This window comes from Meriones unguiculatus, chromosome 3, assembly GCF_030254825.1.
Source record: "Meriones unguiculatus strain TT.TT164.6M chromosome 3, Bangor_MerUng_6.1, whole genome shotgun sequence".
NCBI classification, from domain to species: domain Eukaryota; kingdom Metazoa; phylum Chordata; class Mammalia; order Rodentia; family Muridae; genus Meriones; species Meriones unguiculatus.
In genome coordinates, this window is record NC_083351.1 from 97935903 (window position 1) to 97953209 (window position 17307).

The window sequence follows — 17307 nt, forward strand, 5'->3', positions numbered from 1 at the left end:
TTGCAAGGTGAGCAACATCCCATTTTTCCACAATTAGACACCCAGTTTTGCCAGCACTGTTTGTTGAAAAGGCTGTTTATTTCAGATTATGGTTTTGATATCCTGGTCAAAAATCTTACACCACTTGACTTACTGATTGATCTTTGGTTGTTAACCTTAAAGTACTTTGGCCTGTGTGCTTATTTTATGTGAGTATTATTGTAGCCATTTTTACAAATTGAGGTTTGCAAATCTAGGAACATGTAATATCCTTTCCTATAAGGTTTTCGCTGGGTAATTTAGTTTTTTCATTTTCAATTTTTATATATAGAGTCTTCCACGTCTTTCGTTAAGGTTGGTTTTTTGTTTGTTTGGTTTGTTTTGTTTGCTTTTTATAGGGCTACTGTAAATGTACACGTCTTTTCCCTAACGAGTTTCTCAGCCATCAGCTGTTGGTGTTACATAAAAAAGAATAACTTTTCTATGCTGATTGTTTTGAACTGCTGTGTTAGTGAAATGAGATTCATGAGTTTTTGCTGTGAAGTATGGAAAATTTAACTTTGGGTTATTTTATCTTCAAACACAGATAATTTAACTTCCTCCCAATGTTTACCCTCTTGCTATTTTCTATTCTCTTATTTCTATAATGAAGGATTTGAGCCTATTCTTGTATTACAGTATAGATAGGGAACCCTTACCTCATGCCAAATTTTAGAGGTCATGCATTCAATTTTTATTGTTGTTGTTGTTTGTTTTTTGTTTTTACCTTTTACAAGGATTGGTTTTGGGCTTGTCATACATAACCTTTGTGATGTTGGAAGTTTCTCCATCCATTCCCACTTTCCTAGTGATTTATTACACAGGATTTTGAAGTTTCACAACTGCCTTATATGCAGCTATTGAGACAACTGTATGAATTCTCTGTTTTCCTTTTTTAATATGGTTTATCACACATAAAATTTGCACCAGGTAAGCCAAACTTTTGTCAGGGATGAAAGCAGGTCACTTATACAGTATGATCCAGGTGGTGATTTGGTTATGGTTGCTTCCTTCTACAAACTAACATTACCTACATTGTTTGTGATTAAAGATATGCACTAAGGTGTCTGTAGTCCATCAGAGGGATTAAAGGTGTATCATCCCAGCTAGATCACACAGATGTAGAAGGTCTTTAAATGTGATCCCTTGCCAGACCAGCCATTTTGCTGGTTTAAAATTCCTCTATATCTTTTCCCTTTGTGTTTAAGCTAAGAATTGTACACAGTTTAACTTTTACAACAGAAATAATTATCATTTCCACAAACTTTATAGTCTGAAGGTCCTTATGAAAACCTATTGATGTGATGACCCTTCCTAACTGCAGTCCTGATCATGTGTCTTTCAGCAAATGGCCATTTTAAGATCAAGGTTTTCAGTCTGAAAGTCTGATGAGCAATGTGTCCTTCAGGTGGTTTGTTGAGCAGTCCCAATGCAGGGGGTGGGCATGGGGGAGGGATCATACCCAATGAAACATATTCCCTAACTTCCATTCTGATGTTAAAACATCTTTAAAATATACGAGTTGACTAATTCAGCATTTTTTTCTACAATCCAGTGTCTTTCAGCTAATTTTATCCCCCTTTCTGTTTATCAAGGTACAGTTAGATCTTTACGGATCCACACATTAACTAGACACTTACGCACTTGCTTTCCATGCATGTCTCCATGCCAGCAAGGTGGCTATTTATCCACTGTCTATGGACTGTCTACCTTGATCCTCAATTTCATCAGGTACCATAGGTTTACAATCCAGCATTTTTCTGTTCTCTTACTTCCTCTGTCTCTGTCTCACAAGCTTTTTTATTATCTTAGCTATTTTTTCTTGTTGTACAGCTATTTTTTAACCTTTTTTGGGGGGATTATATAAAGATTGCAGTTGAAAGTAGGGAGGGGTTGTCTCCAGTGGTCACAATTGCAGTAAGTACTTCCACTGGTTTTTCAACTAACATTTCTATCCCCTCAACACATACCCATGGTCTTAAGGGATCTGAATGATGTTTTTCCATTTTTAATTTAGGAAAATTCTGTCTCTATAGTTAAAATTGTCTTGGGGTGGCTTATTGTGGTTTGCTGACTTAGAGGCTTCTGCCTTGTTCCTTGATCTGAGCTTGAAATTCCTGGTGCTCTGGAGTCTCCTGAGTCTCTTATGGGCATCCAGCTGAACTCAAAGGGCTGATGCTTCCTCTGGAGATGATCCCCTACAAATTTCTCTTCTGAAGCTTTCTTTCAGATGCTTCCTGTCTTCTGCAATGTTTCTGTCAGATATCCTTTGCTTTCTGAAAAATTGGTTGGCTTTCTGTCAGATGTCTCACTTTGACCTTCCCAAACAACCATCCCCAGTGACTGGAGGAAGGCCAGGGAGCACGATATGATGAATAACATAAGTCACCAGGGGAACTTCACAACTGGAAGTCTAAATCTAGCTCCATCATGTGAAAGGAAGATTGTTGAGTAAGATAGCAGACTACAGGTTCTGTTTTGTAAATCTGTAAAGGACAGAATCATAGTAAAAAAAAAGTATAGATTTTATCCTAAAGAGAAAATGAGGAAGTGAAAGACGATGGAAAAGAACAAGAAAAAAAAAGCCTACACAGAGAAAAAACTCAACAAGGTTTTGGCTCCTCAGTTCTCTGGGTTGTGGGAAGGGAAAGCAGCTGACCTTCCATGGCCTATGAGTAAAGGGATAAAGTTATGAAGATCATGGAGGCCCTTGAATGAGTTGACAAAGCATGCATGTGGCACCTAGGCTCATCTCAGCCTGCAATGTGAATTCCAGACGTGTATACAGAAAAAGAACTTGCCTGCAGTGTGCAGATGGGATCACATTACCTGATAACAGGAGTGTGATAGTTCTAGTTCTGAGGCCGGTGGGTGATCAGAGTCTGGAGTCACCTATTTGTCATGGATGTAGACCCCTGGAAACTCCATGTTCCAGATGCAAACATGATAGTAAAGCTGTGTCCCTTAAACAGTGTTGTACTCTGTCATCTTGAAAGTGTGGAGATAAAACTTCTGCTTGTAGAGCTCTTAGAGCAATGACTCTTTCTCACACTCTCAACACACTTCTAAGACACCACTCAGCTAAAGCATAAACAACCCTGGGCAGGTACAATCTGGAGAATCTCAGCAGGCTGATATAAACTGAGAAGTCCAAGATTAGTACAGGAAGATCAGACGTCAGATGTGTGCCCAATACAGACTCAGCAACAGCGTGACAAACATGTCCTTCCCCTTCCTGCAGAGAACTGGTGACCCAGAGGGAGCTTTCTCAGCACCTCACCTTTTCTTATACTTTATATTTTGTCTCTTCTTTTCTTTTAGTAGGATTTCTAACTTTGCTCTGTTTTTAAAATGGTTTGTTTTTGTTCTTCCCCTTTATATATTCATCCAATTTTGTTTGCTTTTTGTTTCCCTTTTTTGGACAATATTTTTTCTCTTGCTGAATTTCTTCTCCTGCCCCCTCTCTTGCTAGCTGTGCTTTTTCTAGCCATGTCTTTTTATAGTAGAAATTTGTGGTGTCTCTCTGTGTGTATTCATTTGTGTGCATTAACGTGTGAATTTTTATATGCATGTGCTTGTGCATGTCCATGTGTTTGTGTGCATGTCTGTTTTGTGCATAAATGTGAGCATGCATGTATGTGTGTATGCATTAATGAATGCATGTGCACATATGCAGGTGAACTGTATGCATGTGTGTGCACTTGTGCATATGTGTGTATATGTAAGTTGTGCATGTGTCTTTTTGTATGCATGAGTATGTACTTGTGTGTGCTTGCATTTCCATATGGAAACTGGAGGACAACCTGGGATGTCATTGCTCAATTGCCATACACAGTTCTCTTTTGAGACTAGATTTCCCCCTCACTTGGAAATCACCAAGTAGGCTAAGTTCTCTGGCACATGAGCCCTAACAATGACCTTTCCTTGCACTGCTACTTCAAGCATGCACACCACACTAAATTAATGCTAAACATGGGCTTTGGGGATCACAGAAAGGTCTTATGCTTTGTTAACTAAACTGTGACCTCATCTGAATACTATTTTGAATTTACATTATTGTTTGAAATACTCATATTTTAGGTTTTTTTTACCTTTATTATAATTTTTGTTTTATTTTTCCCTTTTGGCTTGATTTTTTTTTTTTTTTACAGTTTTTCCAGTCTTTTGGTCTTTTTCTCTTCTACTCAAGAACAGGCCTATCCACTTTTTTTTTTCTCATTTTATTTAATCTTGCTTCTGTTATTTTTTCCCCATCCCTGTCTCTGTCCTCTATTTAATTAATTTACTGTTTCTAAACTTATACTAAACCATTTCCAACTTTACAAGCATTCTAAAGTAGTTTGCCCATGGCCATTGATAATGTATCAGTGGGCTGTAATTGTTGTCAAGTGAATTTCTATTTCTTTTATAATTTGATGCTGTTGCTAAAATAGCAGTAACTTTTTCTGTGGTGGATGATACTGAGTATTGATTCTTCAAGACAGAGTGCTTGATAAGAAATTTCTCTTCAATATAGAAGAAATAAAAGCAATAGAGGCACAAATCACTGCAAAGAAATGTAAAAACACATGGTAAGTTCTGGCCACATGACTTCTCCAAGGTCATCATAACTCCTCAATTTCAAAAATTAAAGGTCCTCAACTAGATTAAATGTCTAGTGAAGATTTCAAAAATTTCCAGATTGAAAAAAAATCATCAGTGATGTCAAAGAAGATAAAAACAAGTGGATAAATTCAATAAAGGTCTAGAAAGGAAAGTCAGAAACATGGCAGAAGAAGTCAGCAAAAAGGCTGAGAAAACTGGCAGTTTGGATAAAGGTCATACCAGCATGAAATAAACATTCAGCAAGAAAATTGAGATTTTGATAAAAGGTGTATGTATGTATGCATGTATGTATGCATATAATTATACACACGAATTCTTGAAAGAAAAACCCATAGTGGATCAAGTAAAAACACAGTCAAAATCATATCCAGTAGACTCACTCAAGCAGAGTCCATAGATGCCTGACAGGACAGATGAAACACTGCATTCAAACACCAATAAGGGAAAGCAAATAAGTGAGACTAACCACAGTGTCTAGAAGCAATATGAGATACCATCATAATAAATATCAAAAGAGCAAACCTAAGACTCTGCAGTGAAGAAAAAGGAGCTGAGATAAACCTAGAGGCATAGAGAATCTGTTCAGTAAAACCACGGTAGAAAATTTCCCAAACCTAGAGAAAGAAACACTCACTCAAATACAAGTGGCGTTTAGAACCACAAATACACAGTTAGAGAAGAGCTCTGGTTGACATTGTAGGGAAGAAGGAGACAACGCTGTGGTAGGAATGAGTCTCATTTTCTCTCCTAGACTGCGTGTCTAAGCAATTAGATTTTTGGCCCACCTGCTCACAGCACAAAACTCAACCTTCCCTACCATCCCTACCATCAAATGCTGTCAGCTGAGAGAATCTTTGCTAAAAGGTGTGAAAATAAAGTAAGAATCAAATAAAGTCACTTCTTAAACTCCTCATTTTGGGAAGCAATGGGGCATTGTTAGTACATTGTGAATGAAATATATTAGTTCTTGATGTGAGTGGAAAGTGAAAGGGATAGAGGGGTGGTCAGTATTTGGATGCTAGAGAGAACCAAAGAGGAGAGAAAAACAATAGGAGAGGAGAGAATAGGAATGAAGAAGGTGAAAATGAGACCCCAGGTAACAGCAAGCATACAAGGACAGATCTAAAGAAGTACGGTCAAGTAACCTACAAATGATCCCAGCTTTCAGTAAGCTGAGACCTAGAGAAACCCCAAATCAGTCCAGCTTGCATTCTGCGGGAAAAGTTAATCAAAAGGAAAGTGAGAAAGAAAAGAATAGAGAAAAAAGAAGAAACAAGAAAGGACAGAACCAAGTAAGAGACACAGAATGGGGACAGGACAGGGCAGCAGGGTAGAGCTGGCGTATCAAATTGACATTGGGTGTTAAATAAAAGATGACGAAGAGTGAAAGGGAAAGGTCAGAGTGAGGAGGGGGCAGAGTGTGGCAGCAGTCTCTTGCATGCTTGCTGGTTCCAACGTTAGCCTTCTGTATCCTCTGCTGGGCTTCTAGGTACTGGAAGCACTAGTGTTTTGCACTGAGATCTATCAACTTAGAGAAAGTATCCTCTCTCTGTCTGAGTGTGTGATTGGGTAATGGACTGTGGGCTTCTCAGCAGGAGTTTCATCCTCCACTGACTCATGAATGTTGGCTGCTCCCCTGGGCAGTCCTTCACAGCCTTCTGTAGTTACCTGTGTTCATAGTCTTCTGCAGATTTGAAACAGGTCTGAACACTGCACAGGTTTGATGCAAAGTTTCTTCTTTTCAGGCTAGAGATATTCTGCTGGCCAGGTTATTGCATACAGTCTTGTAAGTAATGAGTCGAAGACCACCAACCTTGACTCAGGGATCTTTTAAAAATCCCAATTAACTTTCAAAAATTTCTGTGTTTGGGGAATGTAGTTCAGTGTCAGAGTGCTTTCTTAGTGTGTACAAGATCATGGCTTCAATCACTAACATTATCAAAATAATTTCCTTGCAAACATTAAAAACATTATATTCACATTAGAACAAGCCATTGGTTTTATTGGTATAGGAAAATACATATTATTGAGGGATTAAATTGTTTAAACAGGTGTTCCTTCGTGGTTTCTTTATGTATGGCCTATTCATACAAGGGGCACTGTGAAAGTTAGTCTTTGTCTTAAGATCAGAGCAATATACTCCTGGGTACGTGTGTAAGAGACAAGTACATCAGGAGGGCCTGTGACCTAATGAGTGAATAAACCCTATGATGTACTCATAGTAATCATGATGCTACTAGAAACTGGCTCAAGCAGGAAGTGGGGACCTTAGAGGAAGTGGGTCATGTGGCTTATTTCTCATAAGGCTGTATGTTGTGAAGCAGTGAAGCATTGACAGGAAGCCTTATACTGTATGACTAGGGAATGCAATGAGAACAGGATGACTTGTAAATACAACTTTAAAAAAAAACAAAAAGCACAAACTTAAGAAAAAAAATTAAACATAAAATAGTAGTGTATCCCTTCTACATGTTTCCCTCAATAAAAGACAAGGAGACAAAGAATAGGAGTTTGTTTGTTTGTTTTTTATTGAGCACACTGACTGAGCAATGGCAACATTGGCTTTGAAAATACTATATTGTTTTTTTCTTTAAAAGATTTTTAAAAAACAGATTTTAAACCAAGAGAGGTAAATAGCAAGTGTACTTTGTTTAACTACAGAGAAAGTTGAGGGGGGTTCACACAGAAGCCAGTTTAATGAGAAAGGAATAAAGCCATTTCCCATCAGTGAAAGTCTCCACCCCCAAGCCTGGAACTCTGGAGCTGAAAGGCAGGATGACCTTCAGCTGAACTTTCTAGCATCATGCCCTGGAGCATGCTGTGTCCTTCTTCATTTGTGCCAGCTGCACACCATGTCATGGTAGAAGACCTCATGTGACACAGTCTTCCCACAAGGAGGCTGTGTCTTCCAGCACATTTCTAATTGATAGGACCACTATGGATCATGGAACCACTTGAAGGATTCATTCCCTTTCTGAAAATTGATGTCCATCAATCTTTTACCTTTGTTTGATGCTACATTCAAAGGAAACATGCAAAGCACTAGCAAATTAAAGGACTCTGAAATCTGAACTCCCGCCAAGCTCTGTTTGTGCAGGTGAGTTTCTCCGCAGGAAGATAATGGAGGACTTTTAATCAAGTGGGCAGATACTAGTGTTCTTTTAACATCTAATGAGTACACTGAAGGTAGATCGTTTAGCTGGTACATAATATTGCTATCCTATTTGTATATACTGTGAAGCTCTTCAAAAAGGAAGAAATTAAGATTGTGAACAGGAAATAATTGTTGGTTGCAAGGAGGACAAGCATAGTGGCCATGGGAAAGCAGAACCTGGAATCTTGGTGACAAAGCAGCAGGACATTATGTCTCACTCTGGTTAATTGTCCTATGAACTCATGCAATTGGAAACATGGTCAAGAAAAAAATAACTGGCTCTTGAGGTCACTTTATCCTGAAGAACTCCCAGCTACCAAGAGGGAATACAAGAGAGGGTTTTACTTGGGCTTTTAAAGATCAGGTTTGAAAGGAGAAAAATATAACTTATCTTTATTCAGTTGAATCAAAGTCAACCATGTAATTGCATATACAAAAATGTAGGCATCAGAATAGCTGTACTTTGGAAAACTGGGAAATATGCATGAGTATTTGATGGCTTAAGAGCTGTCTCTAGTATAGATACCAGATTCCTGTTTAAAAATGACAAGCAAGATTATTTTTTATTTATTTTTTTGACAAGCAAGATTATTAAAGCAGAGCATTATTTTTAGGAGTCCAATAAGAAAACCAAAATATACAAAACAGTTAGCTTTGGTTATCCAAAAATCAACTTCTACAAAGAATTACTTTTGGGATAAAATTATCCTCACAATAAAGGTAGAACAAAAGGCAAAATGGTCATGTGGAGAAAATGCAGTAAATTTAAATATTTATAAGTAGGGATCATTATTATTAAGTTTTGCTTAAGTCTGCAAGTGAAATGTTTAAGTGTAATTTTTTAATGAAGTAGCTCCTTTACTAAATGTGATATACAAAATTTGCACAAATCATAAGGGCTCATTTCAATGATGTTTATAGCTGTGAAATGTTCAAGGATAAGGAAGCATTAAATGCCACTCAGTCTTGTTTCAATTTCATGGGTGTGGCATGCCATTTCCCTGTCATGACTAGAAGACACTATTTCATAGCAGACACCGGGGTCTCTGCTGAGATGCTCCTCTAGCCTTAGGTGTGAAGGTAGTATTATAGATGCACTGACTGATTGGAGTTATGCTCTCCACAGGAGCTAGTGTCTGCACTTTGACCACTTGTGGAATATCCATAGTTGCCTCCACCTGCTTCAAAAAGAAGTTTCTTTGATGAGGGGTGAAAGCTAAACTTATCTGTCTGACCTGGTACATGAACTATATAACCCAAGGTAGACCTTCTGCTCTTTCACTTGTTCTTGAACTATTACAGTCCAGAAGTTTGTGAATAGTATTTTTTTCTGAAAGGTTTCCTATGCCACTTCTGCTCTGAGTTATATTCTCACAAATCTATTTCAGCCTAGACTCCTCTGCTAATGACACTTGTGTTTATTTCATAGACAGCAAAATTATTGTCTTGAGGTATCAGATTGAAAAATAGAATTTCTATTTTCTAATTCCAAGCTTCCTTTGCAGAAGGTATGGCCCTATAACTTCATTTAAATCTCTGGTATGTGAGAATGGAGGGTATCTAAAACCTGCAAAAATGATGTGGGCAACTGTCTTTTAGAAATTGCCTTTCTTGACTTCAAGTCAGCAAGTATAGGACCTTGGGACACATAAAGTCTAAAATGATGGAGGCAAAATAAAGAAGCTGTCCCCTGAGTCACTCCTATAGGAGGCCATCTGCCAATCAGAAGGACCAACTCAATATGAACTTGTACAACAATATGGCTCCTTACGTAGTTTCAAATACTATGCACTATGCAAGCATGTCAAGATAGTCTATTTTGCTTGAGATGACCAAACCCACTCTTTTTAGCAGCAGCAGCTAGGGTCCCCCTTTACTGTTGCACTTACTGCAGATCCCTTCTCAACTGTGTGGGTTTCATAGGATCTCCAAGCAGGCCAGGTCCAGAACAGGTCCTGTTTCTCTAACCCAACCCAGTCTACTCCACCTCATTGATGGCATGACCTGGAGGTCAGCCTGGAGCCATCTGAGTCAAGTGTCTCATCTCGACACATTAACAGGTTCCCCGACCCCCTTCTCATGCAAAACCCCATCTGTACCCTGTGTAAGTCTTTTATATCTTTCAATAAATCCTCTATGCTACTTTTGTGCCTATGTAGAGAAAACAGTCTTCGATAGTAACAGTCTGAAAAATGATTCTGAATTCTTTCAATGGCCTTTAATTTCCACAAAAAACCCCCAAACATGTGAAACTCTCTGTTCCACACAGCACCTCAATCATCTTTTCACATATCTCTTGATACTTTTCCAGAGCTTCATCATGATGTCTCCCTACAAAACCACGGACTGCATTCTGTGACCTGCTATACTTTCCTGTTTCCTGCACATGTCACCACATGCTCAGCCTGGACTCACATACTGAGTGTTCTGTGCTTGGCACACTTCAGGCCAGTCTTGCAGAGCGACATGAGATTCTTCTTATAAGGAAGCCTAGGTACTGCAGCCTGAACTGTGCCCTTCAAAATCCAGATATTGAAGCCTTAGTCCCCAGAGTGATGGTGATTGGAGCTGAGCCATTGGGAAATAATTCTGATTATAAAGGGTTACAAGGTCAATTCTTAACAGGATTATTACCCTTATGCAAAACAAAACCAAAAAGACACACCAGAAACCACTCTTCCCATTATGTGGAAAATGCACTCAGGACACTGAGTCTGTAAGCACAGAAAGAGATCCCTCCACCAGGAACCAACCATGCCAGCACCTCCGCATTGGACTTCCAATGCCAGACTGTGAACATATATTGCTGTTATTAAAGATACTGTCTATGTTGTGTTCTTACAGCACCCCAGGTTAGGATGTTCACAGACTTATTCTCAGGGCTTACCATAGTTCTTAAAATACATTTTCTTCACAGACGCCCACGCCTATCCCTCTTTTGCCCTTGCCATCTCATTTGTAGAATCAGACACATGAGTGAAGAGTGAAGTGAAAGCAGGGTAGCAATATGATGGAAGATAATCATGATGTCACTGTTAACTTGAAGGACCTCCTCCTTATGTGTGGTATTGTTTTCTAAAAGCCTCACTGTCTTAGAGGCTGTAAGGTAAGTGTTCAGCACAGCACATCAGAGTACTATGAACTTGAGTTAATGGACCTTGAATGAAACTTTCGTACACAAATTACCCTCAACCCCGGAACAAGATGAGTGACACATTAAGAGCACACGCACAGTGTTTGAACTTGAGGGCTTGAGGCAAGCTAATTGCTTGTAAAATGTGGTAGCTCAACCAGCAACAAAACCACGGCGTTTGTAACAGCAGCCTCAAGTACAGTGCTCTGCAATTCAATGTTTTAGATATCTTTTTAGTTCAAGATGAAGAAAAATGTCATGAATATGAGAGTAAAAAAAAAAAAAAGCAAAATAGTGGTCTGTTAAATGAGGTACCTCAGAGAAGCCATGTTTTCTGAGCAGGACTGAAGGAAAAATCCACAGACAGTGTGTCACAGATTCAAGGATTTGCCAGCGGTAAGCTCACCCCAGGTTGTCTACAGTTTCAAGCACCTAGCCAGTGAAGAGTGTGGAGATGCGCTTTACTACTTTTTTTTTTTTTAACATTTTAATAATGTATTTGATGTTTTGTGATCATACTCACATTGGTAACCTCCCTTGCCTCCCTCCCCCTCCTGAAGCTTACTACCTTTTCCTAGTCCCCCTCCTCACTTTCCTGTCCTGTATGCCCATATGTGCAGGTGTTTGTGTTGGCAGGTCTTGTGCAATCCTGACCTGCTGGGCATAATAGTGACCTGACTGCTAGAGATGTAGTTTATAGGTCAACCACAAGGATGGCGAAGAAATCAAATCCACAAGGCCTACTCCTCGAAAAAGTAACCTAGTTTCACTCCCAGAAGAAGAGAATGGTTCTCAGTGTTAGGAATTCCTCCATGGACTCCATGGATAGCAAACGTCTGCTACCTCTGAATAGCCTTAAATCAGAGAAAGCAGTCCTTTGTCAAGTCACTTTGATCTTATAAAAAGAAGTACACATATATGTTCATACATGATATATATCATTCATGCATATAAGTGTGTGTGTGAGAGAGAGAATAAAAAGAAAAGAGGCCAGACTGGAGGACACAAATTTGGAGAACAGCAAGGGAGTACATGCTAGGGGTTGGAGGGAGAAAAGGAAAAGGAAGAAATGATGAGATTATTTTTAATTTCAATTTCCAAAAAGTTAAGTCTCCATGCTGATAATATCTTTTGGTTTTATTTTGTCTCTACTCCTACTGTTTTCTTCTCCCTTCTACCCCAGTTTGACCTAGAGTTGTATTGCTTACCATACAAGGCTTGTAAGGTTCTACCTTCAAAAATTATTGTTAGTCCAGTATTCTCTACTTGTGACCTGGTTGTCCTGCCTCTAGAATCCATGAACTAAGATAAGCATGTACCTTTGGCAGATTTGTAAGGAGCTCTTTGGTTTACAAGCATCCTTGCCCTCTGCTGTAAACTTAGCTCTCCTTCCCATGTCCCTAGATCACTGTGCTCTCAGAGTATACTTGCAGCATCAAGGAAGAACCCATTTCACTGGTGAGGTGTGTGTGTCCTTTCTTCCCTGGAGTAGCAGTCAATAGACTTCAAATGTAATGAACCCTTTATTCAATATAAGTAATGTTTCAGTGACATGACTCACACAGACATAGATTAATGAAATTACTAATATTTTTCTACCTCATTACTGAGTTTATTTAGATAATTAATTTCAAAGAAAAAGGCTGTTTTGTATAAGCTACATTAACTCATTTATAAATTGACCTTGATGTCTGCTTTTTTTTAGACTGCAGCGCATTCTGCATATTTCTCATCTAAGAGTTACCATGATTTTATAAAAGTATTCATCCGCTAATTATAAACTAGAGATCCAGTACAAAAATGAGGAATAGCTAAGAGCTTGTCAGATTCACCACACACATACATACTATTAAAAATTCAAAATAAGATACTCATCTCTGTACTTATAAAAACAAGGACATACACCTAGTGATGCAATCACCATTGTCAGAAGAGACACTCTCTACATGTTAATCTGCCATGCTATCACCATTTATGGATTCAGAGTCTCTATATGTGGTCCTGTATTCTGCTCAACAATGCTTTGGTTCAGGAACTTCCTTCACAGCCATGAGCATAGCAGGGGGTCTCATATGACTACTCAGTGTCATCATATCCCACCACTTGGAAGCCGAATCCCAGCTAGACAATAGACAACGTATCTGAGACCCAGTTACAGCAGCGATTGAAGCACAGTACCCAAAGAACATGGTGTTTAAAAGGATGCAATAGACGGAGATGTGTGTGTGTGTGTGTGTCTGTCTGTCTGTCTGTCTGTGCATGTGTGTGTGTTTTCAGAGATCATTACACCATGCATTCTGTCTCACAATCAGAATACTTGAGTCTAGAAATCAAGTGCGTATGAGGTACAAATATCTCCTTCCCAACTTTTTCCTACCAGATAACTGACAGACACTTCACTTTCAGGCCTCGAGAACTGGACTCTTGGGTCAGGGACCCTCTTTCCCAAGGGCAATGTTTTTACAGACATACAGAAATAGTTTATAAAACTGTAAATTAAGACTGTGTTTGGGACATTTGATCCTAGTCTCTGAACCAAGACAGAAGGTGAAGGGACTGTGCTACCTGGGTGAATGACCCTAATAACTGAGGAAAAATCCCATTGCTGCTGTACAATGAAGGGCAAGAGTGACTATATCTGACACCTGGAGCACTTCTGAGTTCCCGATATCTGGCACTCCTGCATCTCATACAACAGTTAAATGGAGAAATACAGGCATTCAAATAGAACTTTTAAAGAATGAAGGTTTGGACCACCTCACTACATAGAGAAAGCTCTCTGGCTTTGATTATTACGAGTAAAAGAGGAACATGAAAAAATTTGTACAAGATATACACAAGAACAAAAACCCACCCTCCGGCAATGGGCAGAGAGACACCTTGGTGGTGGTGGTGCTCTTCTATCAGTCAGCAGCAGAGCCGATGGCAGTCCTTTGCTCATCCTAGCTTGATGCCTGGCTTGGGGGCCAAAGCTATTTTTTGCCTAGGACTCATGAAAATCTAATCAAATGTAATCAAGGCAGCATAGCACAATGCGGGAGAGGAAAGACAGAGACACATGGACTGACATGTCACCCACAGACCTGTCCTTTAGTACAAGGCACAGGCAGGCCACAGACACCATCTGCTGCCGCACTGCGCAGCACAGAGGCAGGATGTCATCCAAGAAGCTACCAGACACATGGCTAGCCTGGAAAGCAAGCAAGTGGTGTCAGAACGGAAAGAGAAGTGGAACAGCTTGAGCACTGTGAAGAGAGATGGAACTGGACACCAGAAGGTGACCAGTAGTAGCCTGTTGTCAGTGCCCAACCTCCCCACTTGGAGCCTTGGTGAAGTCTCAGCCAGAGCTGCTGATTAGGGCCATGTCTGTATCCACGGCTATGCAGCAGCAGGGGAAGTGTCGATATCTGTGGCTCATATTACCACTTGGAGATGTCCCTGCTCAGGGCAGCAGCTGGGGACCATATGGATGCCCAGGACTGTGCAGAACTGGCCCTGCCTCTCACTAGATGTGGTGCTCTGGAGAGCTGGCCCTATCTCTCACCAGTGTCAGTGGGCACCTTGCCCAGGTAGCACAGTGGAGCTGGCTCTGGTGGCAGAGGGGTGGGTGAACTGGCCCTGAGGGCATGAGTGTAGGAGAGCTGACCTGGCTACTCATCTGCCATGGGGTGGCATGGGTGCAAAGGTGATAGTCCCTGCCCTTTGCCACCTCTAGCAGTTGGTTAAGCCGCCCACAGGGTCACACATTCTGGAGAGATGCCCCTGCTCCTCACTGGCTGCAGCACTCAGAAGAGTGGGCCCTGCTCCTCATCTGGATAGGCAGCAGAGCTGTCCTTGCTGTTGTGCTGTGTTTGTGTGGGGGTGGGGGATGACTTGGTTCTGAGAGTGAGAGCATGGGAGAGTTGGCCCTACACTTGTCTGCTGTGAGGTGGCCTTTGGGGGATATGCCCTCCACCCCTGCATCCCTGGCCATCTGAGATAGTTGGGAGAGCTGACTCTGGGTTCATGAGAGCAGGACAGCTGGCTCTGCTCCTCACTAGCTGCGGCACTCAGGAGAGCAGGCCTTGCACCTCATCTGGGAACCACAAGAGAGCTGGCCCTGCTGGAGGTGACATAAGTAAGCTAGCCTTGAGGGCAGAGCCAGGAAAAGCTGACCCTGCCACTCATCTGGTGCAGGGGTGACACCCCCACCCTGCCACCAGCTACCTGGAGAAGCCAGGAGAGCTGACCCTGTGGGCATGAGAGGGGAGAGCTAGCCCTGCCCCCTCTCTGGCTGCAGCACTGAGGAGAGAGGGTCCTGTACCTTGCCTGGGCAACACAGGAGAGCTGGCCCTCATGGCAAAGGCACAGGTGAACCAGCTCCAGGGGTGTGAGAGAGGGAGATCTGGCCCAGGCGTCACAGGCTGCAGCACTTGAGACAGTAGGTCCCACACCTTGACTAGGCAGCACAGTGAAACTTGCTCTGGAGGCATAGGAGTAGATGAGCTGGCTCTGAGGGCATAAGAGCAGGAGAGCTGACCTTGCCTCCTGCCAATACCTGGGTGGCCTAGCCAGATCAATCTAGAGAGCTCTCCCTGGTGGTGCAGATAAGGGAGAGCTGGCAGTCTGGCTAGCTCAAATTCCACCCAGTCCCAGATCCAGGATCTCTGAATTGTTCCACCCCAAAATCTCTATCATCTGGAAATTATTGGGAGGAGTGAAAGGGCCAGTCCTGCTCTTCCAAAGCAGTAGGGTCTTCATGACACAGGGCAACAACAGGATAACCAGGAAGAGTCCCAGTGAGGATCCAGCACTGATGGTGTCACAAAAGCCAGAGACCTCAAACCAGACCAATAACTCATTGCAATGAACACTTGTAAGCGAATATGTATGAATGGATATATTGTGGGACAAACTGTGACATACTACAGTTTCCATGATGAGATGTTTTCTATGCTTTGTTTCTGTTATTGCTGTTTGTGTGTGTTTTATTTGGTGAGGAAGGTTGGAAGGGCAAAGGGTGGATGTGAAGGAATGGGAAGATGAGTGGGACTGGTGTGCATGATGCAAAACTCACAATGAACCAACAAAAAGTTGAAGAGAGAGAGAGAGAGAGAGAGAGAGAGAGAGAGAGAGAGAGAGAGAGACTATAAGTTGGTACAGGAGCTATTTATGAACATATTTCTTCCCTTACATAATGAACAGTAGCTTTTACTGTGTGCAGATATGCAGGGCAGAGCAACAGCAGCTAATTATGTCACCTGCATGAGCTTAGAATACTTTCATCATGTGCCTGCTGATGATCCCACAATATCTGAGGTGGAAATGAGGCTTTCTTGTTGGGACTCTTTCGGAGATTTGTTTGTTATAGGATATGATGTCAGGTGTAGTGTTTGCTCATTATTCATGAAAAAGCATAATATATGTCATTTTTCTTGGTGTCATAATAAAACGAACAGGAAAACTAGAGGCATCAGTTACAAATGAGGCTGATTTTTAGAATGAGCATTATATTTAATGTTCTATACCATCAACATATTTTATCTTTCACTCTTATTTCTGTATTATGTACAAGAGGTTTGAAAAAACATTTACACCTAGAATTTAGGTAACAAAGTACTGAATGTTATCCTGCTTGAATTTGAGTAATTAATAGTCATCAAAAGACACAATGGCAGCTTCAGTGAATGACGGTCGAAGTGGATGGTTAGAGCTGTCAGGGTCAAGGAAGAAAAAAGAACTTATTCAGCTCGCCATCCACATGGAAGCTCTAACTTTTCAGACAGAAACACTGAGTCAAGTTTTAAATTTAAGGACACAAGAAAGGATATAGATGCCAGGCAAGCAGCCAAGGAGGTTGTCTGCCCCATACTAAGAATTTATTGGCCCTTTGCTCAAAGCTCATCTTTCTGTCTTGTGACACCGACTCAAAGGTACTGAAGGATGACTGTGATGGGAACAGGCCAGACTTCTGTCACAGATACACGGTTGGTCCTATCTTCATCATTCTGCATGTGAATCTCAGAAACCGAACAGTCCTACCCTACAGCAGCTTGAAAAACTGTGAGTCAGGTTTGTCTGCTCGTGTTGTGTCCAGTTAGGGAGAATGAGTACCAAATCACAAATATGTTTTGTCAACAAGGTTGAGATCTCAGCCCTGGGGACTCCTGCTACTTAGTCCTGTCCTTAGGTAGTCCCCCTTAGTCTTCAGTCCTTTGCTTTCAATGACACATGGAACAACAAGGCAAGCAAACAAGGATTTAGGAGACCTAAACTACAAGATAGCCCAGCTGGGGCTAATAAACACATTCTTCCCACAAACAGATGGAATTTTTTGGATAGGCAAAGCTATGCATAAAACAATACTCAATGAATGTTCAGAAATCATACATTGAAAGGCTGAAATATATTTTCTAAT

The 17307-nt window shown here is 41.0% G+C and overlaps 1 non-coding gene across 1 annotated transcript; it reads left to right on the forward strand.

The window, feature by feature from the left end:
• Nucleotides 1-13763: 13763 nt before the first annotated feature.
• LOC132653345 (small nucleolar RNA SNORA48) lies at nt 13764-13906 on the forward strand. Its single transcript, XR_009591112.1, has one exon. It is a non-coding gene; the product is annotated as a small nucleolar RNA SNORA48 (small nucleolar RNA).
• The last annotated feature ends 3401 nt before the right edge of the window (nt 13907-17307 follow it).